Below are 22,588 nucleotides of genomic sequence, written 5' to 3'. Positions count from 1 at the left end.
TGAAAACTGTCCTGCAGTCGGGAGCGAACGATGGGCTGAATGTCGATGATAACTCTATCACTTTGGGGGTTCTGATTGGGAATCCGTTGATTTAGAGCTGAAGCTTTTATGGTTTAGCACCACAAAATGTTGAGCTCGGCCAGTTGGTTGCATTTGAAATACTCGTTTCGCGTTCCGAACTCAAACGACCTCAACTGGGATCCGAATGTTTATCGGCAATGAAAACTAATTTTGCGCTTTTATGATACATTGACTGGGCGTTTCGGGTCCGAAATCATAATGAGCCCATCACAAAAAAACAGGGCAACTGTTGCAACTGAATGAATGAATGACTCCGGCGGTGGGTTCCACCCGATACCAGGCAGGTATCATTGTTGCTTTCGCTCTCGTTTTCGGCCGCGCACCAATGAAACTAAAAGTTAATAGGGCCATTTTCCGGTCCCTGCAGTGGCGAACCGCGACTCAAATTACATCGCCCGGCAAGGCCCACGGGGAATCGGGGATGAGTTATTGGGGGCCCCCACGGGTGAGTCTTAGGAATTCCGGTCCGAATTGATGGCCGCCTGTGCGCTCGTTGGGGAAACATTAATAATCGTTTTGCGTAAAACAAGTTTCAGCTGGCGTTTAGTAGTATCGTTCGTATCGTTTAGAACCACCATGGCCACGACCACCAAATAATCGCGCTCCGGAATGCGAGCGCGCGCGCGCCGGTCGGTTCACGGTTAGGCACATCGATCTTATCGTAATGCTTTTCGGCGGGATAATAACAATCGGTGAACGGTGAGCATCGGCCCGTGTGCCCGTCAAACGCTCGAGAACGACGAGCCTGAAAGCCGAAACCGAAAGCTCTCGTTTTCGGGCGCCCGCAGCCCTTGATAGATTGAGCCATGAAAGCGATTGAGCCGACGCGCGCAACGAAAGACTTCACCGAGCGCAAAAGCGAGAAACCTCACCACGCGCGGCAAACGCCAAAGGAGATTACTTTTCTGCTCGGAGAGGAACTCGCTTGTGGTGTGGAATGGTGTACGGTCCAGATATCCGGTCTTCGGTCGTTAGGGCTAATCGAAAAAAGGCAAAAAACACCAATCGGCGTGGCGGGTCACTCGCTCATTTTCGGCATTCTTCGGCAGAGAGCAGGCGTCCTAAAATTGGTATTCAATCCGCCGAGGTGCTTCTATTTTGCCTGCCCCACCCCGAAGCGCTAATGATAAATGGTCAAACATTACCCTGCGGTAACTAGTTACCCGGCTTCGGTGCGCCACGCAACCCAACAAAGCGCTACACACCGGTTGTGCATTAACATTTACAAGCAACCCGGTCCTCGACCGGGTGGCCGTTCTCTTGCCACGGACAGCGTGTGCCACCGCGCCTGGACTGCCACCGGCCGTGGCCAGCGCCACCGCAGCAACAAATCAAACGCACGCTTATCGACCGCTTCGATCAATTATTTTGATTTAATTTTCAGCTTCTTCTCGCGCAGGATTATCGCCATCACGGCCGACCGGGCGTCGCATTGCACGGTTTCGTTGCCGCTTGTTGTGTGCTGATCAACACCCAGCACCCGTCGTCCGGCTCCAGCCATCGCCACCGTTCCGGTGGGGCGCGTCCCCCCCACCCTTGGCTTCGGCAGATAAAGGAGTCTGGCGTTCGTCGTTTCCAAGGAACGGAGTCCCCGGGGCCGAGAGATCGAAGATCTGTCAGGGTTGCGCTCGGGGCCAACTCTCGGTCGGCGGCGGCGGCGGTCACAAGCCAACCGGATACACGCGCGGACGTGGACGCAAAAGAATACGAATTTTCGAATAATTAAACATTTTTATGGGCATCGACTTGCGCTGGGTGCTCCCCGGACCCCCCCGGGGCTGCGGTTGCGATTGTCCATCCCGCCGGCTTCCGATCGGCGGGCCCAGATAAAGCGCCGCGGTCCCCACGATGCAGTGGTGCGATTTTTCAGAAAATAAATAATTCCTCCATTCGCTGCACACACTCGGAGCTCCATTGAGAGGTTTTTGGGGTCCTCGTGGAGGAGGAGGGTCTCACGTCCCCTCGACAACCCACCCAAAAAAAAACAAAGACCGAAACCAAAGTCAAGTTTCCAATGATGATCAAGATGAATCATTTAGTGGACGTGACAGTGACAGAAGATTGATAAGTCCGCACCGACGCCATCGACGGGCCTCTGACACTGTCCGGTTCGGTCGCGTCGAGGCCGAACTTTCGGAACTTCGGGAGCCTGCGCGAAGGAACGGTGGAAAAAAACGGACCGAGCAGCTGCCAGCCGAATGCGCGACCGTTGGCTTCCAGCCAACTTAGCGATAAGATAAATGATCTCCGCGGTCTCCGGATTAGGCGGCATGTGAAAAAGGGATTCTGGCCATTATTCTTGCTTCTTATTTACCGAACTCGAATTCCACCCGGGTGACGGTGGGTGACGGTGACGGTGGGGTTCACGGGCCGGCTTCGTTGGGCATTTAAAAGTGAATTCGAATTCGAAATGCCACCGGCCTGTGGCCGTGGCGACTTAGTGCGCGTCCTTGCTCCGAAAAAAAAAAAAAAACAATACGGTATCGATCCATTTCCTATGATCTCATCCACACACCCGGCCGGGGCGAGGGGGCTACCGGTTTTTGGTGCCGGAAAACCGAATAAAACCGTCGTTCATAAATCGTCCACCGGGGCAACACCACTTACTGGCCGAAGGTCGATCAGCCGGGAGGGGGGCCGGGAAAAAGTGGTGCGAAAAACAAACAAACCCCTTCTCGGAGCTGGTCACGGTGCGCGTTCTGAACGGTGAACCCACCCGCGTTCGTCACGTTTTTGGCACGTCCGCGAAATGATTTATGGCCGCCCGTATAGTGCTTTTATGTTTCAATTTTTGGGCTCGGAACCGGTGAAGGATGTCGGTTTTATGCAACGCTCACGATTTGACACGATTCCAGTTGAAGGACTGACCCAAAGCCTTTTAAACCCAAAGTTTTTTTCGGCCAGCTGGTGGTAGAGAAAGCCGAAGGCGAACGCGCCGAGAACTGCGGCACACTGTGCAGATGCGGTGCGTGCGGCATTCGTCACGCAAATCGTGTTCCCCGAAGGGGCCGAGAGCACCTGAAGTTCCACCTGAGGAAAAAAGGCCAAGCGTGCGACCAACCACGAAAATGACTTCCATTTCCGGTCTCAATTAGCACGCGCCTGGCGTTCGAGGTTTTTCCTACTGCCGCCGGCACCGGAGCTCAAGTGTGACGATCGTCACGGCACTTCCCGCCGATCACAGGCCACTCGCGCGATTAGCATACCCCGTGCCCTCGAATGGTTCTGTTTAGCGAACAACGTTTCGATGACCGCCGAAGCCGGCTATGCGGGCCAAATATGTTTCATGTTCACCCGAAATGCGAGTTGTGCCGAATGCGAGGCGCATGTAGAACGAGCGGCCGAATTTATGGCCGTTGTTCACTCATCGTCGTCGGTAGTTCTTGTTGCGCCGGTTATTTATGCCATGTAATTTGGTGAGCGCAGGCGATAAATTTCGAACGCTACACGATATGCTTCGCTCCGACTCCGGGACACGGGCACGGGGCAGTACATGCTCGCGAGGTTAATGTTGCCCCGGGAGCGGGTGCGATCGGCATTTCGATCGCTTTCGGCGCGATTTGTTTGGATAAAATGTGAAATTTACATTTTGGGCGCACAAGCCGATCTCGTGCTGCCCCGTCTGCTAAGCCCTCTGCTAATATGGCCGATAATTACACAAAGCACCACCATTACGAGCACCGGGTTGCGTTGCGATCGCGTCCTTCAGATGCCGCCAGCGCCGCACCGATCGAAGCCGCCGCGTAATAAACGCTAACGAGCCGCCATTCGCCACCACCACGGCGACAAACAGGCTGCAAACCGAACCGAAAGAAAAAAAAAACAAGAAACGGTATCGCTAACACGCAGCGCCGGAAGAAGGCGCAAACGCGGCGGCCGACAATTTACCTATTTAAAACCCGTTTAGAAGAATTCGAACCTTTCGAAGTCCGAGCGCTCATTAGCATAATATAAATTACCGAAAATATTTTGATCTCACCACGACACTCTCTCTTTCGCACCCGCGGACCCGCGAATCCTTGTGTCGGGTGTGATGGTTAGCTTTTGGGGCCAAGTTTGCGAGCCAGCTCAAATAAGACCAATTTTGGGGTTCGAGGACGCTTCTTTTTGGGGTTTCACCGGTGCCCCGAATCGTGACCGAATTTGCATTAAAACGCAGTCCGAGCGCAACCGAAGAGAACGCCCCACAAAACAAAAAAACCCCGGATGCCATGTGATCTACGCGAACGCGCATCGAACGCGAAATTTATGCGTCTGCCACAGCCAGCCATGCGCGCGCGCGTCCGCGATAATGAAGACGAAATTTTGCGTATAAATTAACCGATCGCGCGCGACCGGCACACGTGCCCGATGCGCGCATGCATTTGCGTTTTAAGCGGGTGCTGGGGTGGACACGAAAAATATTCGTGAGTCGAGCACTCGCCCGCGCGTGAGCAGCTGATTGGCGCGGGCGTGCAAATTGGGCAGGCTTTTGGGGCCCGACGTTTTGGCAGCTGTCATCGTTTGGGGCTCCTTTCAGTTGCTTCCCGTTTTGGGGCCAGCATCCACCGACCGCCTAAATCGTCGCCTCCATCTACCGCAGCGCACTTTGGCGTGCGACTTCCGAACTGTATCGCTCGTTTTTGGGACAGCGCACCGAACGGCTAATTAATCTGACCTTTGGCGGTGTGACCACTCGCCCGTGAAGTCGCCCATCCGCCCCCGAGTCCGATCCTTTCCGATTTGCTTTTAGTTTTCTTAGCAGTTCGATCGCCCTCGAATGTAACCCCTTTGGCTGCCAAGATATATTTCCGTCGGTCGGTCGATCGGTCGGTGCGATTGAATATTTTAATACCTGCAGCTTTCACGAGGGCGCGAATTCCGACACTCCGCCGGCGTGATGGATAGCGCCGCCCGGCCGGCGGTCACGCTGAAAGGTGGACAAATTTAAATTAATAAAGCAAACGAAACCGCCCGACCCGACCCGGCCCGGCCCGGCGGCAGTTCGATCGGATCGGAGGTAAATGAAACGCAAAACCGTGTCACTTCTAATTTAATCAACTCATTTCAGGCGCGCGAGTGGCACTGTCAGCGGATTAACCGCGCGGCCGCCGTCGTAATTATGCGCTCATGGGCGTCTGGCGAGTCGCACCCCTCCCCGTATTTTTTTGGTGGGCACTGTTCACTTCCGATTTCCGAGTCTTCCTTTTCCTGGGCGTATGCTGTCGGGCACGTTGATTAATGGCCGCCATGCTAAATCTTCGTCCGCTGGCAACGCTTCCTGTTCAGCCCGGGTCTTTTTTTAGTGCCGTGGAGGGCTTCAAAAAAGAATTTCCCGTGAAAAAAGGACACAGGTTTAGGTGTTTCGTAATGTATGTTTAATTAGATCGAATTTGGGCCCATAATTTCAGTTCGCAACATTATTTATGCCGCACAAATTTCGTGTGATGGAAAAGACCATGCGCCTCCATTATGATTATCATTTTCATCATTTTCTTTTTCTCGTAAATCAGCTGGATTATTTCGACGAAGAACTCATTTCCCAGACTATTTATTGACACGCAGAATGTGAATGCTGCAGGGTCAAGGTCATTTTGCGTTCCGACACAGCTATGATACTGTGTCCGAAATCTACCCTCGCGAACTCTGGCAAACAGAACTCTGGGCCTACGATCCCGGCACCATTTTCTGGACCCATTTTTCCGGCGCTCATCGATTTTACCCTGAGTAAGGCACTCATTTAGATACCGTGAGTTCCTTTCGTAGCATGCTTTTCATGTAAAGTTAGTTCGGAAAAAGCTCCGCATCGTTGGCGGTGAGTAACGTTTTACTCAGAGTTGAACTGTGTGCCGGTGCTAAATTGGGTTAAAAGGTGTGGCCACTTTGGTCGTGCTTAAGAAAATTATAATATTTGACCATCTCGACCCACCACCCGAATGGTCCGATGGTCAATAAAAAGGCCCCGGTCCTGAAGCCGCACCGAACACAATCGTTTGTTTTCATTTCGACCACTTTCGGTAAACACCCATCTACGGTCTTTACGACTCCGGCCGGCCTCCTTTGACGGACACCGACAGTTCCGCGTGATGTGATGGCCCGAAGCTGCGTAACCTCAAAAACCGCGTCCATCCGCGAATCGAAACCGATCCGTCACCCGTCGTAATCGGTGTCCGCAACGCACGCAACGCGTACCCGAAACGAGTGTCAACTGGAACGAAGCCTGCCAAGTTGCTGGCGGCTCTCACGCGCCTCCGTGCCGGCGTTTGGGCTTCTTCCGGTGGACCACTTTTCTCACGGAAAATCCGTCACGGTGCGGTGCGTGCCGTCAGCTTCGGTTTACAACACTGTGTCGGGTCGAGGAAACATTATCGGATCATCGGGGCGCATCCTCGCGGCCAGCCAGGCCGGTCAAAGAGCCGATAGCTTGGGAAGTGTCAATAACGGGATCGCTGGTTCCGCCCGTGTCTTGAGTGCCCCGCGACGGCCATAAATCAGACCCGGACCCGTAGGTTTGCGCGCCCGTCACGTCCAATTCACACCCTCTCACGCCTTCGCGAGTGCGAGTCTAATTTTATGCTTCAAATTTAGCCAACGGAACCGGTTGCAAGCGACCGCAAATCGTAGCGGACAGCCACCTGCTGCTGCTGGCAGGCCGGTTGGGAACATATTTCACAACATCACGGCCAGCGCACGCCACGCGGGGCGCGCGATTATTTATCATCGAGTTGGGGATTATTCAAATGAAATCCAATCGATGAGCGACCGAGGCCAGTGGCCGGTGGTTGGCGGCGGTGGTGGTTCCGACCGGCCAAACGGGTCCAATTTCAAGCGCAGCTCGCAGCCACCTGAGGTAATCCAATCCACCGACACCGGCGGGACCGGCGGGACCGTTGGGAGCCACCAGTCCGGAAGACTTCACCCGTGTCATGTAGCGTGAGAAACTCGGGGCCGACCGGGGTCCGCCCGGTTGAGCACGGCCACCGGTTACAACCCGCTTAGGGACTAATTGATGTCTCTGTCGGTGACGGCCCACGGCGTGCCGGGGGGTGACCTCACGGATATCTGGTTCTCTATTTTCGTCCCCGGGCCGGAGCTTTTTTTTCCTCTCCCAGGCTGCCCCGTAGTGGCCTAACCTGTACGAGGGCGCGCGCGCTCGGAGTACGTTAATTAAAAATGTAAACCTAAATGTGGCCAAGTAGCCGGGACGGACACGAAACTGATGGGCACTGAAAAAAAATACGCGCAGGGAACCGGTTCATTAAAATCTCATCTGAACGCTGCGGGCCACGGGCCGGTCCTTTGGAGGACCTCGTGGGCCGGATTAAGGAGCCGGAATTAATTTCACCATAGGACGCCGAACTGACCCCCGCCGGGGCCCCGAGCGACAACAAATCGCTTGCCATCGAAATTAGTTGTTAATTTTTACGGTAATTAATTTACCGATCCTGCGATCGAACTGTGTCTAGTTTTGTGGTCGCGCCGCGATTCCACCGAAGTCCACCACCGGTGCGATGTTTATTGGGTGATTTAATTAATGGCTTATTAGGTGCCAGGATCGGGATAGGCTCGTTACGTTTTTTCGGGCGCCTCCCCGCCCGATAATTGACTTGTATTTTTCGGTGGCCTCCAAAATGGCCCCCCCGACGGTGCCGGTGGCCTATTTTCGATTGGGAATTGGGCGGCCCCGAAGAATATTATAATGATTTGTGTCGCTCGTGGAGATCGTGGGATCGAGCGAGCCAAATGACGCGATTAGCCGGGGCTAATGAATTATTTACGGTACAAATGGATCCTGGTTGGGCCGTCGTGAGGCTCACTGGGTTCCAGACGTTGATTTCTTAACGTAAATCTGGAAAAGAATCAGCCCAAGTAGAAAAATCGAACCAAAAATCGAGCAACGACGGCTAATAATAACAATTACGTGCGTGAGTTGCGCAAAAATGAATTATTAAACCAAATTCCCTAATTGATTGATGCACCGCTGATGCACCGCTGATTTATGGCACCGCCGAGAGGTTCTAAGCTTGCGTTCGCTGGCCGCTTCTATGGTTTGCCAGCAGCAGCTGCACACCACTGGCAGCTAATAACAGTTCTTGCGCCGCACTGTGCCTCAATTTTGAACCATAAAATTTTGGCAAATTTATCGACATGACAGGAAGCATGTGCAGCACCGAGCGGTATTGCTTCTAACCTGGGTGCGGCCACATTGCAGGACCTCTAAATAACTTTGCTAACCGTAAGATCGATACGATCGATAACGACCCGGGCGGGCTCTGATTTTTACGATCCTTCCTTCGGCAGCAGCGCTAACGTGGTTCGGTTAGCGTCACAGAAGCGCTCACTAATGACGGTTGATCGTGTACGATTTGTGATCACCAACACGTGCCGCGAGCAGTCCGCAGCGCCACCAACAACTACTTTGTCCGTTGGCCAGCCAGCCAGCCAGACGGCGACACAACCCAAATAAGCGAGCCATCTCCCCGGCCAGGTCTTGTTCGTTAGCCGGGCCAGTATGCAAATGGAATGTAAATGGCACGTTCGCCGTTTTGCTCGACATGCAGCCTCGCGCGCGCTCTGCTGTCGACAGATGAAAAAACGATTCATTTGAGTTATCTCTGGTCCAGAACACACAAAAACAGGCTGACCAGGACTCCATCCGGACTCCAGTCCGCTCCGTGAGCGAACGATCAGAAGTGACATCGGCTGTCCGGCCGGAAAGTGAGGCTCAATCCGTGACCACCAAAGCCGCGTGGCCGGGTGGGTGGGCGCAAAAACCCACCAGTCTTCACCGGTGGTCCCTGGGCCTTGGGCTCCTTGAGGCCCCCCCCCCAATCGGGTGGAGCGCAAAACCGTCGCCGCCTCCAGGAAGACCGTTCTCCCCGGGTCCCATCACACATTGCTGTCGCCCCAGCTGTCACAACGGGTTGCGGGCAAGCCGTTTTCCGGTTCTCTGGCCACCGCTGGCCGGACGCCGATGCCGAATGTTAAAAAGTGAAACACGAAGCCACACGCACGCCGCCACGCATTCCGCAGTGACTAATTTTGTTGTTCGCCTCTCCCGTAACACCGTAATTATGTATGTAAATTTGGCACACCCTGGCACTGGCTCCTCGCGGAGTTCTACCGCACGCCGGACGGTAGGACCTTCGCCTTCGGTAATTGAATTAAGTTGTTGCCATGGGGATGCAATTGTGTGTTGTACTCCTTTCTTTCGCCGTTTATGTTTTTTTTGTGGCGGGCACCGCTTACTTTGCTCACTTTTGACGTTTCTATCAAGCCACATTGTACCGGGGAAGATGATGATGATGATATTACTTTCTCTTCGCTGGCGCCGGCCATCCTTCTGGACCACCGCCGCGGACGGTCATTTACGTAACCGAGATGCAATTTCACGATACTCGATAATTGCTACGCCCCGAAATCTCGGTGCACGCTTCTTCGGGGTGGCCATGGAAAGTGAAACGGGGGAAACCTAACCTCCCATTATGGTGCCCCAAAATTGGTGCCCTCCATAATTCCGATGAAAAGAGGTCAAATCAATGCGCAAAAAGTCCACCAACTAATGGAAGTTGCGTACATTTCATAAAGATTGATTGTTTAATCACACATTTGATTCGTAAACGTACGAGAAAACATTTATTATATTTTATTGCATATTTTTATTAATAAAACCAACATCAATCAAGGGCGATCAATCATTGTGACGATAAAAAATGGGAACGATTACACTTGCTGCTGCTGCTGCTGCATGTTGATTAATTAACTTTTGCTGGAACCCCGGTTCTGACCCGGTCTTAGACGCATGAATAAAATAACGAATCTTTTACCGGATCGGACCAGGCTGACCACGGCCCCACGGTTCCAATGAAAAAGCAATCAATTTCGCGACTGCACACGCTGCACACACAGGGGATGCAATAAATGCATCATTATAATCATTAACCCCAGGTAAAATCGGCCGGGGCGGAGTAGCCGGGCGCGCTCGTGGAACACCAACGTTGATTAGGAATTCATCGGACAAATTGTTTCAAATGCTGCTCCATGGGACGACCACCACCGGCGCAATCTGTGTCCCGGCCGCCGATGGCCTCCGGCGGTCTCGCTCCGGCTCCGAAGTTTGATGTCGCATAATTACTTAATAAATAAAGCGGTCTCTCGGTGGCCACGCAGATGCTCCGGGCAATGCTGCTGGAGTCGGAGTCAGCCTCCTGCTGGAAGCTGCGACCCGTTTCGCGGTGTTTGTTTTGCCGTGCCGTGCGTGTTGGCCATCTGCTCCCTGCGCTGGCCACGGTAGCGAATGATCGATCGGAACCACGGCTGGAGACCCCTTGGCTGCGTCTGGCGCGCGTGATAGGTAGGGCAAGGTAGTAATTGAAAGAAATCATAATTAATGCACGGCCAGTATCATTAGATTCTGAAAAATGGAGCGGATCGCCCGCGGGCTCGATCCGGGGGGCGCCCTTAGACAGCGGGCGCCGTCTCGGCGTTGGGGCCGGGATTTTTAATTTTATCAGACCAAAAAAAAAATCTTCCAAACTTTCAGTCCGCCGTCGTGCTTCGTGCTCCGCTCTAATATCGCGACACTGTAATTGCCAAGTGGAACGCAAGCGATCGGGAAGCCCGGAAAGCGAGCTGGCATCAATCAGCAGCGATAATGTGCGATGGAAATGTCCTTAAATTGGGGGCCATCCCCCGGGTCGTGACTCCGTGTGTGTGTTGGTGTCCTTCGGAGCACGGCTCCGGTTTGGCCACTTGCGGTAGGCAAATTGGCTTCCTGAAGCACTTCCTGGAGTCGCTTTGGCAAATAGTCGCTTGATTAATGAGGCCCGTTGGAACGGAACGGATCCAATTTGTTTGCCAATACTAAATTACTAAACAAACCGCGGGCGGGTGCAGAGTGTCGGTTTGCGCGTGCCATAACCTGATTATGCTAATACTGACCCCGTTCCGTGCGTGTGCAATAAATTGAATTAATGAACCCATTAATAACGCACGCACTGCAGAAATAGGACAGCGGACCAACCACGCGCTCAGGATCCTGATCGATCGATGGCCGCCGGCGTGTTTGCCGCGCGTGGGAAGAGCCTCGGACGCCGGTCGGCCACGCAAGTGCAAATGCGCTTTCTAGGTCCAAACTATCGTTACCATCTTTACACGACTTTACGACTCCGCGTTGTGGACTCGGCTGTGGACGTTAGTTTTATGGCGCGGCCGACTCATGACTCGTTTTACTCGCCTGGCGCCCGGGTCCCCCGGTTTGTCACGATTTGTCACATCGCGCACGCCACCCGATCGGTCCGAGGCTGCCTTGGTCCACTTCTAAGCCAACGGCCGACCGACCAACGCGCACCATTTTCGCGCCATGATTGATGGGCGGTGGCCGTTGATTTGACGGAATTTTGACATGTTTTTTCTTCGGTGCCGATCATCCCTGATGACGGTGGCGGAGGCGGCGGCGAGAGTTGATGAGAGGCACCTATCGACAGAGGAACCCCAAACACTGGTCTCGGGCGGCAGCATCAATCAGGTTGAGACCCGCTGAACGGCTAATTGTGTTTTCCCATAATTGGATTATCGTCAGGTCTTAGGCCACCATCATCATCATGATCGGGAAGTGCGGCGGATGCGTCATAATGCGGCGTGAAGATGTTGCTGGGTTGATAGGGTAGATCACCGAGAAGAAGAACCGACGGTTGTCGGTTATTATTCTCCTCCACGAACCCTCATGGTACGACGCGGTACGATCGTGCAAGGATCGGCATCGTGTTTGACAGTCCGATAGTGTCCGGATAGTCCGGACCGCCCGGTACTGCCGGAATGCAGTTTCGAACAAGATTGAGTGATCTGCGTGCTGTCCGCAGAAGGTGAGCTACATTCTCTCCAACGTGGTAACCACAATGTTGTGATCATGTCCTCATGTCCCGATAGAAGTCGGTGGCAACCGCTACGCTAAGAATAAGAGCTCGTTCCGCCATCCCACCGTGAGGGTTTGGACGGAGCTGAGCCGAGATTAATCCATAAAATAAATTTCGGGACTCGCAGGCTCAGACCCGGCACACGTGCCCACCGGGCACGGGCAGATTGCAGGCGGACCGGGCGGCATCCCTGGCCACTAATTATCGGCGTGACGAATCGGCGGCCCGTTTGATCCGCGTGTCCGTCCGTTCGTCCCGTCGCGGCAAATGGCCACCGGATCGACCGGCCCGAGAGCGCCACTGACCTCCCAGAACGCGGACCAGCGCAGAAGACCACCAGAACAGGGATACCGCGCAGGATACGCGATTTGTGCGAAAATTGCCCACCGAAAAGACCGACCGGGGCCGATCGGCCACGGAAAGTCATTAATGCATAAAGATTGATTTCTTAATTACCTCGACGTTGCGTTTGTGGTGCGGGCCTCCTTCGGGGCCGGACTTTCGGTTTCGGATTTCGCTCTTTTGCACCTCCGTTGGCCAACAGGACCTCTGCAGGTAGGATAGCGTAAGGAGCGAGCCTAATTTGAGTGAAATATTTCACCGCACGTGAGGTCAGGTTCCTCGATCTGGGCTGACGATCAATCAGAGAGAGAGAGAGAGAGAGGGGGCGCCCGGTGAAAAAGGTATGCAGCAGCGAGCGGCGATGGCCTGCCACGATTAGCATATCGCTTCGACGGGGTTTCCATTTCGCTAATCGTTAACTTTGTCGTCCGGCTTCTTACTGTCCCGATTTCTCCGGGTAATCGGGCCCGCTATTGCTTAATTAGCTCGCGTCGTCTCGGGACGTGATTTATCGTGGCCCGATGCAAGATGGATGTCCTGTGGCCCACCGTCTAATCTATACGCTGCCCTCCGCTAGATCCCATTCCGTGTCGCCCTCTTTTTGGGGCGCTTATCTTGTCCGTTTCGGTGTTTCCCTCACGGCTTCGGCTCACGGTACGGTGACACAACCGAGACCGAATCAAGATAGGCCGGCGTGACAAACGGGGTGTAATGTTGAGGAATTAGCTCACGACGGTGCGGGCGCGATAACGAGGCTCTGGCGAGGGACTTTGGCGGATAGCCTAGCCGATAGCCGAACAAAATAGGTGACATTCTTTGGACCTTCGGGAGGGCGGGATTTATGTGGCCAAATGAAACCGATATAATAGGCGTATAATATGAAATATGAAGCAACACGATCTTCGGCCGATAAACGGCCGCTGGGTTGCATTAATTAGGGCCCAGGAGTTGATCGTGGAGTTTCTCAACACTTGCGCTGTGCCGTCGCCAAGATTGGTATGTAAATGGGCTGAACAAAATCGGTCTTAATTTCCTCGAACGGCCGAACGATAATCGGTTCGAATCGATCACCGGTGACGGTCAATTGGTAGCGGAATGGGAATTTCTCACGCCATCGCCAAACGGGTTTCGGCAATTCTTCGGCAAGCAAAAGGGCACCTGACGGGAGTCAGGATAACTAAATTAGGTCCGTCGATGAACCTTCGACAAATCCGCAACAGAGGATCCGATTTCGTCACGTACTTATGTTAATTGAAAGACCGGGCCACGTACACGGCCGAGTGTCAACAATTCAATCCCCGGCCAGGTCCGCGCGACTCTCAGGCTTCCTGTATTTACGCAACAAAGTGATTCCCGGAAAACCGCCGCCGCCAGCCGGAACAGAGCTCAGTCAAAGAATAGTCACTGTGCCGTCCTTTAACGCCTCCCGATTGGGAAACGCGCGGCAAGATCAAAGGTCCCGGCGAAGGCGACTTACCTAATGATGCCATTTAGCGTTGATTAGCGGCGGCAACAACAGCCAGGAGCCCAAAATCGTCCTTTATGGCTTGCGTTAGCTTTGGATTTGCCGCCCCAGTGTTCGGTGGCCGGCGTGCGTGTGGCGCTTGGCCGCCGGTGTCCTGTTTCGTGAAATTCGACCGAGAGAGAAAGAGAGCCCGCATTGAAGGCTAAGAGCTACCTGCTCCTGCTTCGGAACGTGGCCGGACAATGACATGGCGCGCCGACGCAGAAGCTTCCCGTATCCTGCCCGGGGGGTCCTGCGCAGGCTGTGCCGCGAACACCGGACGCACTACCTGTTGCGCAGCACATTGTTTTATTATTGTAATTTAGTCTTCACAACGACGAAAAAAAACGGAATCCCAGTCCCAGGACGGGGACTGAGCAGATGAAACTTTTCTAGCCGGAGCCGGGACGGCGGGCGGCGTTGCGTAGACGTCGATTCTTTTGCGCTTGCGCACGTCCACATCGTTGCGCAGCGGAGGGTCCGAGCTGGGTGATGGGTTTGCCCTTTTTTCCTTCGTCGGCACGCCGTCGCCGCCGCTGACGAGGACTGCCCCTTTTTTGTGTGAGGTCAGCGCTAGCGAACGATCCTTCTCCTTCACACGGCATCCTTCGGATCCCTCGGATTCGCATGTCCATTTATAACACTGCTGACCACCATGACGATGAGTGGCCGAAAAACGTGCTGTCTACCGTCGTGCTGACATCCTGCAGCGCCACCCGGATCGAATGACGCGTTCCGGCCCAGGAGACCGGAATCGCTCGGCAGGGCGGGCCCGGGTCCTAGTCCATATGTTACCAGACAGTCCAGGCGGTCCACTCGCCCCGAAGCGGCATGTGCCGCACGTACCGGCCGGGGACTTCACGGTGGCCATCCTTCGGCGGGGGTTCGACTCCGGCTGTAGACGCCCGGAAATTCTCCGAAAACACGGCGGCCACGTGGTCCCGGGTCTCTGATTGGTGTCTCATTTGCATAAGTACTCGACACACGCCCTGCATTTCGCGTGCTGCTGTTGCGCCCGGGGAGAGATTCCTGGGAGACCAACAGCGATGCGGCCACAATCGTCGTCGTCGCCGTGGGTTGATGAATATTTATTTCCCAAATCCAGCGGCTTGTCCGGCGTATCCCTGCGCCGGGCCGCGCTTATCAGCGATACGATCAGCAACAAATTGGCATTGGCCGTGCGCAAGGTGGTCTTGGTTGGTGGTCGGATCGGGACTCGTCGGCGCGACAGGAAGTCCGGCCCGTTGATGGTCCGCGCTGGCTGACCACGCGGTTAGTTATGCATTTCCGATGACGCTCCGATCAACGAAGATGATGATGATGGCAATCGATCGAGCAGGACACTGCTAGCAGGGTACCTTGAAACGTGGCCCACCCCTGGCGGTGCTGACGGGCCGTGAGAATCGGCCGTCGCCGGCTGACAAGGTGAGATTGGTCAAAACCGGCCCGAAACGCGGACATAAAAACGGACCCACGATCCCCAGGGCCGAGAATGGATATGATTGGGTGGACCCCGGAATGCCACCAACGTTGCCGTCAACGGATTGAAGCGAGGCTCGCTCTTGCCTTTGCGCATAATGCGGGCGCAGTCGAGTTACGCAAAGGTGATTAGACATTCAGCCGATCGATTGGGATCGATGCGGGTGGGCGAATGCTGCTTATGAGTGCTTTCGATTTTTAAGCATTTCGTGCATTTATAGTTGGTGCACGATTTTGCATTGACACAGTTTCACGGGGCCCTATAACGATCTGAAGTTATGGAGCTAATGCAGTTTTGTTTATTATGCCGTGCCGGGTTTGTTTAACCTTTTTGATTTGTCGTAACATAAAGGAAAGTTGATCTTAGCTGAAGGGAGTTGAGGTTCATATTTCATCGGTCGATGAGTCATTAATCGTCCATATTGCGACTGTGGGTTCCCTGGTTGGGGACCGGAGCACTTCACTTTTACTACACGAAGGAATTAAAAGGTACCAAAAGTAATTGGTAAATCATATTTTCCAAATGTTTTGGGAAAGAAAATATACCTTCAACTGTATCCGTTCTTTAGTGCAAATAGGAAAATTAACTGCCAAGCAAAATTAATGGACCACGGCACAATTCAAAGACAAATACGACAGACTTTCTCATGAAATGATGTTCCATTTGCTCAATAGATCATTTGGAGTATGGATAGCTTTACAGTCTTCATCATATTTATTTATCTATTTGTTTATTACAAAATAAAATCAACGGGCAACATAGCCCAATTGACCTAAAACTTAACATAAATTAGTAACCGATATTTAAAGAGAAACACACACCAATATTAGAATTAAACAATAATATGGATTAAACAGTCATTAAGATAACATGAAATCAAAAACATCACAACACTAATCAAGGGACATATTAAAGTCAATAAATGACAACAAATTGTTATACGTACGACACAGAACTTCTCTTGTCAGCGAATCGATGAGGGAAGTCAAGTTCTTAAATGCAAAAATAGCTTCAGCAGACTGACCATACAAAAAGAGATGAGACAATCGTTGCATTGCTTACATCGACGTAGAGCGTGAATATAAAAACAAGAATAACTTGAAAATGTGTAATGAAAAGAGATTGTAACTGACCTTCTACTGTCATCCTTTCCGATTCAGCATCGGAGCATAAAGAACTCCTTTTGCTTATTAAACCAGTAAACCATAACCTGATAAACAGTTAGTCGACGCCGCTCCTCTCGCGGTAAGCGTAATTTCTTTACCCAAGTTCCGGTCGGCACAAAACCAATTTCCTGCCCCGTTGAAGCAGGTCTCGGGTCTACTCGCCGCCCATGCCATTGATAAGTGGGGCGGCCACAGCATCAGCCGCAGCCGCGGCTAATGCGACTATGTTGCGCAAAGGCGCGTGCACGCCACGCGCAACGCACTGCCAGCGATAGCGCGGCCCGGGTTGCTTCTTCGCTTTTTTCGTTAACGCGCTGTGGGCTGCATGCGATTAGAGTTATCAACCGAACTGGACCACTGACCTCTCCTCTGTGGCACCGAGACGTTCTTACCGGAGCGGAACCGCTCGTGGAACCGATTTAACCCACGTGGCACGTGGCGCGTGTGCCGCCTTTTCAGTATGGGGCCGCGATAAACACGTCCAAGTGTTCTCGTCGACGTTCTCGATGATGGCTCGTCGAACCGTGGCGGGAAGGTGGTCCTATAAAGACGTCGATAGCACCAACCGACAGCAAAAGCGCCTTTTCATTCCCCAATAAAAGTCAAGCTTCGTAGCCTCACATCCTGGCGGGGCAGTGAGTCAAAGACAACACCTAGACGGCCGACGGCCAGCAGAACACGGTTCGTCTGTGCTCGGTGGCCCATGGCCAGGACACGTAAGTCACGCGTCCGCAACACCGATCGTTTGTTTATTCCACACCATTCCGACTTTTTTGTGTCGCAGTACCGTGTCGCCGGCTCACCTTCGTACCTGGGGCTGGCCGGGGGCAAACAATCCTGAAGATAAGATTACCGTGCTGGCCGTGGGGCCCCCCACACCACCATGACGGGCTAGGGCTAGGGGCCTTATCTGCAGACACCCATGCACCGCGTCTACGGAGCGGCCCGTGAGTCTCGTGATCATCACGTTCCTCGCAGGTGAACAGCCACCCCTGGGGCCGGCGGAGGTGTGTTACCATCATCACCTGATGCCCGGCACTTTTACGGTCCTCGTAAAGTCCGTAATCGGGACCGCTCCCATTTACTCGCCATGATGTGGCGGCTTTCGGTGTCGACTCATCGATCGTAATCCCTGCGCGCTGACTTTGCGCTGCGATAGCGCGCGCACGCGCCCCGCGCGAATAGTACGCATTAGTCAGGAAATACCCGCAAAATTCCCGCACGTAACGTAAGCGGGCCCGCGTTGTGCCTAGTCACCGCTTCCGGGACTGCACTGGCGGCCCAGACGGCCGTCCTGCCTATAAATAAACGCTCCCGGGTGGATTAGCTGGAACCCGGCTGACCTATAATTAAAATGCATCGTCTAAACGCGTACCGTTCATAGGTTCGAAGTGTCTGGCTTTTCTGGAGTCCACAACGAGCCCGGAGCGGAACGATCATCTAAAGCCCGTTCTCCAAGGGACTCGTGAGAAAGCGAGAGAGCCCACCGAAAAATGGAAATCCACCGGCCAATCGGGCGAGAATCATAATTTTCGAACCGGAGCCCACCCAGGGCACAATCATGCCTGCAAAAAAAAAAAAAATCCCGAGCGCCTGCCGCGTCTATGCGCCATTTCGCCCCAAGGGAACGCGGCCGAGGAAGAAGGAACCGCAAGAACCGGGCCGATCCCGAAACTCGACCACATAATTGCTCAATTTTGAGCAAAAAAAAAAACGGCGCTCGCCCGATCCCTCCTATTCCAAGGGCGCGCGGCCAAGGATGCCGGTGGCCGGTGGTGGCCACCCAGCAGCAAGGACTCGGCCGTGACCTTCACCGGCGGCCTGCACACGCGCGCGCGCCACCAAACTGCCACCGGCGTTGCTGTGCGCCGGGTCCGCGGTCCGGTTGCCAGACCCCAAAATTAAGACACTTGCAGGACCCAGGCGTACCTCGCAGGGTTCGGGCATTGAAAGTAAATAAAAAAAACCCACCCCGGGAGGCACCCGCCCCGGGGGGTCCGCCGGAAGTCTCCGCCGGAAAGGGCGGTGAAATCGAGAGTTTTCGGGTGGCTGCCCCAGGCCAGGACTCGCGGTCCCTGCGCAAACACGCGAACTCCGGCGACGCGCGACGCGATCCTTCCGATGAGCGATTCGATCCGTGAGGGCCGTAGTTATTATCTAAATTGCACGCCGGGTCCGGGTCCTGGGCCGGTGCAGAAGTGCATTTGCATTCGCGTGCAACAACGGGGCGCGACCGGCGGACTCTCTGGGGCTGCGGATTCGGTGCCGAGTTGCACGTGTTGTTTGTTTTTCGCGTGCGCCCGGCGCCGGCGTGTGCGTGCGGCTCGCGCAGTACTCCGCAAACGGTGCCACAATTATTAGGCAAACGGCTGCCACCGCTCTGTTTATCTTTCTGCGTTCTGCGTTTTAGAACGTTAACATTTGTGCATGCGCCTACCGTCTAAGAGCGCGACCCCGGCCCCGGCTCCGGGATGCTCGTTTTGGGAACGCGGCATAAATGGTTAGGTTGGCGTGTCTGGGGCGAGTGGTCCGCTCGGCACGTAGCTCGGTGCACGGATGTCGTCAGCTGTTTGATAAACAAACTGATCATGCAACCGTTGCTCATGATCGCACACTCCGACGTCTCAATGCGTCCGCGGAGAGTAATCTCTTCCAGTGGACCAATAATGGGGTTCCCGGTAATCATTTTATTCGGATAAAGTTGTATTATGCGGATTATGCGGTCCGAAATTGCTTTATTATTACGCTAATCATTCGTTTGATGGAAGCGTACGTAGCAAAGGAGATGACTTCATTCGCAAGATCACAGAGCTTAGCGTAAAAATTTATGGGAAGATCATCATCATTAAGATCAGCTCGCCTTTGGTTATTCATCTATTTAAGAACTGTTTAAGAATTGGCCACTTGCGAGTAAGAAGAAACGCTGAGGAGGTTAAAGACGAGGTTTGACAACCAAAAGTAGGGTATTCTTAGATAGCAGACTAAGCTGTGCTACCGACACCGAATCACTTAGAGACACCAGGTATGTTCAAAAAGTATTGTGAATTTTGTGTTATTTTCAAAAAAAACTCCATCGGATACGTCCTTCTTTCGCCACAACCTTCATATTCTTGGTGAACTTGGTGTCCTTTTTTCGGTCTCGGCTCACACGACAGCTTCCATTGGGATAATCAAGTTTTGGTTTCCACTTCATAACCTTAAACCCATGATTCGTCACTGAGCTGCTGGAGCAAATGTTGGTCGTCGCGGACAGAGTTTGAATAATTGAAACTAAGATCGAAGAAGATTGAAATGTAACTAGGGGGCTACACGAAGCGTGAAAACTAGCGTAAAATTAATTTGTAACGTCAAAACGTTTACGCTTCGTGTGGCAGCAAAAAATTAAAAACGAAATGTCAAACGTGTTTACGTTCGTGTTTTTGGTCCGATAAAATAGAAATAGAAGAGAAATTGATTGATTTCTGACTATTTTTTTCTGTTTTTCCGATTTTGTTGCTACACCAGCAAATAAGATCTTAAATTATCCTCTGTTTGTAAGCAAAGCGTATGAAAAAAATAATTACGCTCGGGTTTACGCCTCGGCCAACCCGTAAACGTTTTGACAGAGCCTCAGCAGTTTGGCATTAATCTGTAATGTCAAAAACATTACGTTACGCTTCATGTAGCTCCCCAGTAATATCCAAACTTTTGGTGAGCGGTCATCAGCGAGTGGTTCCCGTCTGATATAACCCGAGCATTCCAACCAACCGATAGTGATCGTCCTCAGGACCTCGGAGGCATTTATTGCTAACCAACCAATCAACATAAAACCGGCTACACCCCATTACCCACACCGCACCGGCGGTCGGCGATTGGCAATCGACGATCACGCCGATCGTATCAGCAATCAATCAGCACGAACTTCCAGCGGGCCCCCATTTATGTTGGGGCACATTAACGAATCAGCCTAGCCCCGTCGGGTCGGGTGCTGCCATGAACTTCTCGTGAGCCTCACCCGTTGGCCCGGCAAGACTGGAATGGTCGGAATGGCGTCTGTCGCGCGGAAACTCACGCTCACGAGGGCCATACAAAGCACGCACGCGTGCGCGAGCGCGCGATTTGCGATGTTAATGGGGCTGGCTGGGCATAATAAAACCCGGGTGCCGGGTGCCAGACGGTGGCCCTCTCGCTACCTTGCACTTGATAATAAACATCCACAGGCTGCCGCTGCCGCCGCCGCCAGACCGACGTAAGCATAAATGTGAATGAAAGAAACAAGAAACGGCGCCGCCACCGGCGGCAACGGTCGCTTAACGGTCGCGTGAAACTGCGTAAAACTCACGTACCGCGGCGATGGCGTGTATGACCCTCGGTGGGTCGTTCGGCTGGTGGTTATTGCCTTCGTGCGCGCAGCACAACCACCACCATCATCGTCACCTCGTCGCTTGACGGTAAATTGGGGTACGCGAGGGTGTTTGTCCATTTCACGGTCAGCGGTGACAACGTGACTGCCACGCATCCGTCCCCAACCGAACCGATGATGCGATAACTCTTGGCGTCTTGGCATCAGGCAAAGAAAAGAAGAATGCCGTTCGAGTCCATCACTGTCAATCGCGGACGTCGTGAAGACGTCAATATCGTACGATCTTCGCAGCAGCCGCAGCCGGTTGCCGACTTCTAGAGCTGTGCGTCACCAGCCGCCGCACGGTGGTTGGAATTTCCCACCACGCTATCAACACTTCCTGCGGGACGGCGGAACGGCACGTGCCCGGTACTGTTGCTGTTCCGACGGTCCAAAAATATCATTTCGACCAACCCACACCAAAGCCGTGTGGAGCTTTAGCCACGAGCGCAAACCGATAAGGCGCCGCGGCTAGACGCAGGATTAGTGGCCCAGCCAGCCAGCTACGGGAAAGTCATTCCATGTTTCGACCTTCGGTACCGGTGGCCTTGCGATGGTCCGACGGAACGGGCTGAAAAAAGGAACTTTTGACACCACGGTGTCCTCGTCGTCGGCGCTCGTTTGAAGCGCTTCGCCGTTGTTTCTGTCTCGTGGCCATTAAAGGCACGCGTCGGCCACAGGCCAGGCATGTAAACAAGTGCCAGTGGTCGTCCAGGGTCCGATTGCGCCAATCAGCATCGTCCCAATTCTGGGTATTTGGCGGAAGAGGGCGAGCGCGTGCGCGCGTGGTGCCAATTATTCATCCACGAAAGTAATTACAGTATTCGGGCTTATCATTTTGGGGGGTTTTTATGCGCAGGCTGGCACCAGCGAGATGAATTACGAGTTGCATCCTATGACCTATGGTGAGGACTGAACCCCAGGCGCGTGTATTCTGACCATTCACAGTCAACGTCAACAAACCGTTCTGTAGGAGGAACGTGATCAACGGAACGACTCACTGACTTTTAGGGCAGCCGGCATCGTTTGGCTTTGTTATGTCTTGGCGAATTATTGTGCACTATTTTTTTCAATTGTTTGAATGCATTGGCCTACAATTGCATCGAATTGAATAATGAACATAATTGGTAGCAAATGAGTTCGGGTTTTTGGATCGGTCTGAGTACTGTTTCCAATCGATAATCAATTACCTGATTTACAAGCTTTACAGTATAACTAGACCGCAGCCACAGCCCGGATGAAGGAACGAATTTTCGGTGCCGATACCCTGGTGAAGCCTTGAGGTAGTTCGTTCGAGCAGTCCAGGGTAGTGAACGATACGATACCGTACAGTCGTCCATCGCACACGAACGGTCCTCCGCTGTCCCCGGCACAAACGTTGGCGGGTTTCGAGTGTGCACAAAGCATCCTGCAGGATGAGATCGATCAATTTCAAAATGCTACCAAACAGTCAAACGACGTGACGTACTCTTCCGTAACGGTTAGGCCTCGAGTGGCCCACTGCTCGACGCAGGCTTCGCGTGTAACTAGCCGATAGTGACCGATCTTCAGGTGTTCCGTGGACCGGCCGGACGATTGAGGGAAGCTGGTGTCACCCCATCCGACGGCGAAACAACTGACTGGTGGTGCTGTTGCGGTGTCCTCATCTGGTAACGGCACCACGCCCATACCGGCATAGTCCAGAAACGATTCATTGACCCTCAAGACAGCCACATCATCGTTCAGAGGATACACGCTCGC

Source organism: Anopheles bellator, chromosome 1, assembly GCF_943735745.2.
Source record: "Anopheles bellator chromosome 1, idAnoBellAS_SP24_06.2, whole genome shotgun sequence".
Lineage (NCBI taxonomy): Eukaryota > Metazoa > Arthropoda > Insecta > Diptera > Culicidae > Anopheles > Anopheles bellator.
This window is presented reverse-complemented; position numbering follows the sequence as displayed.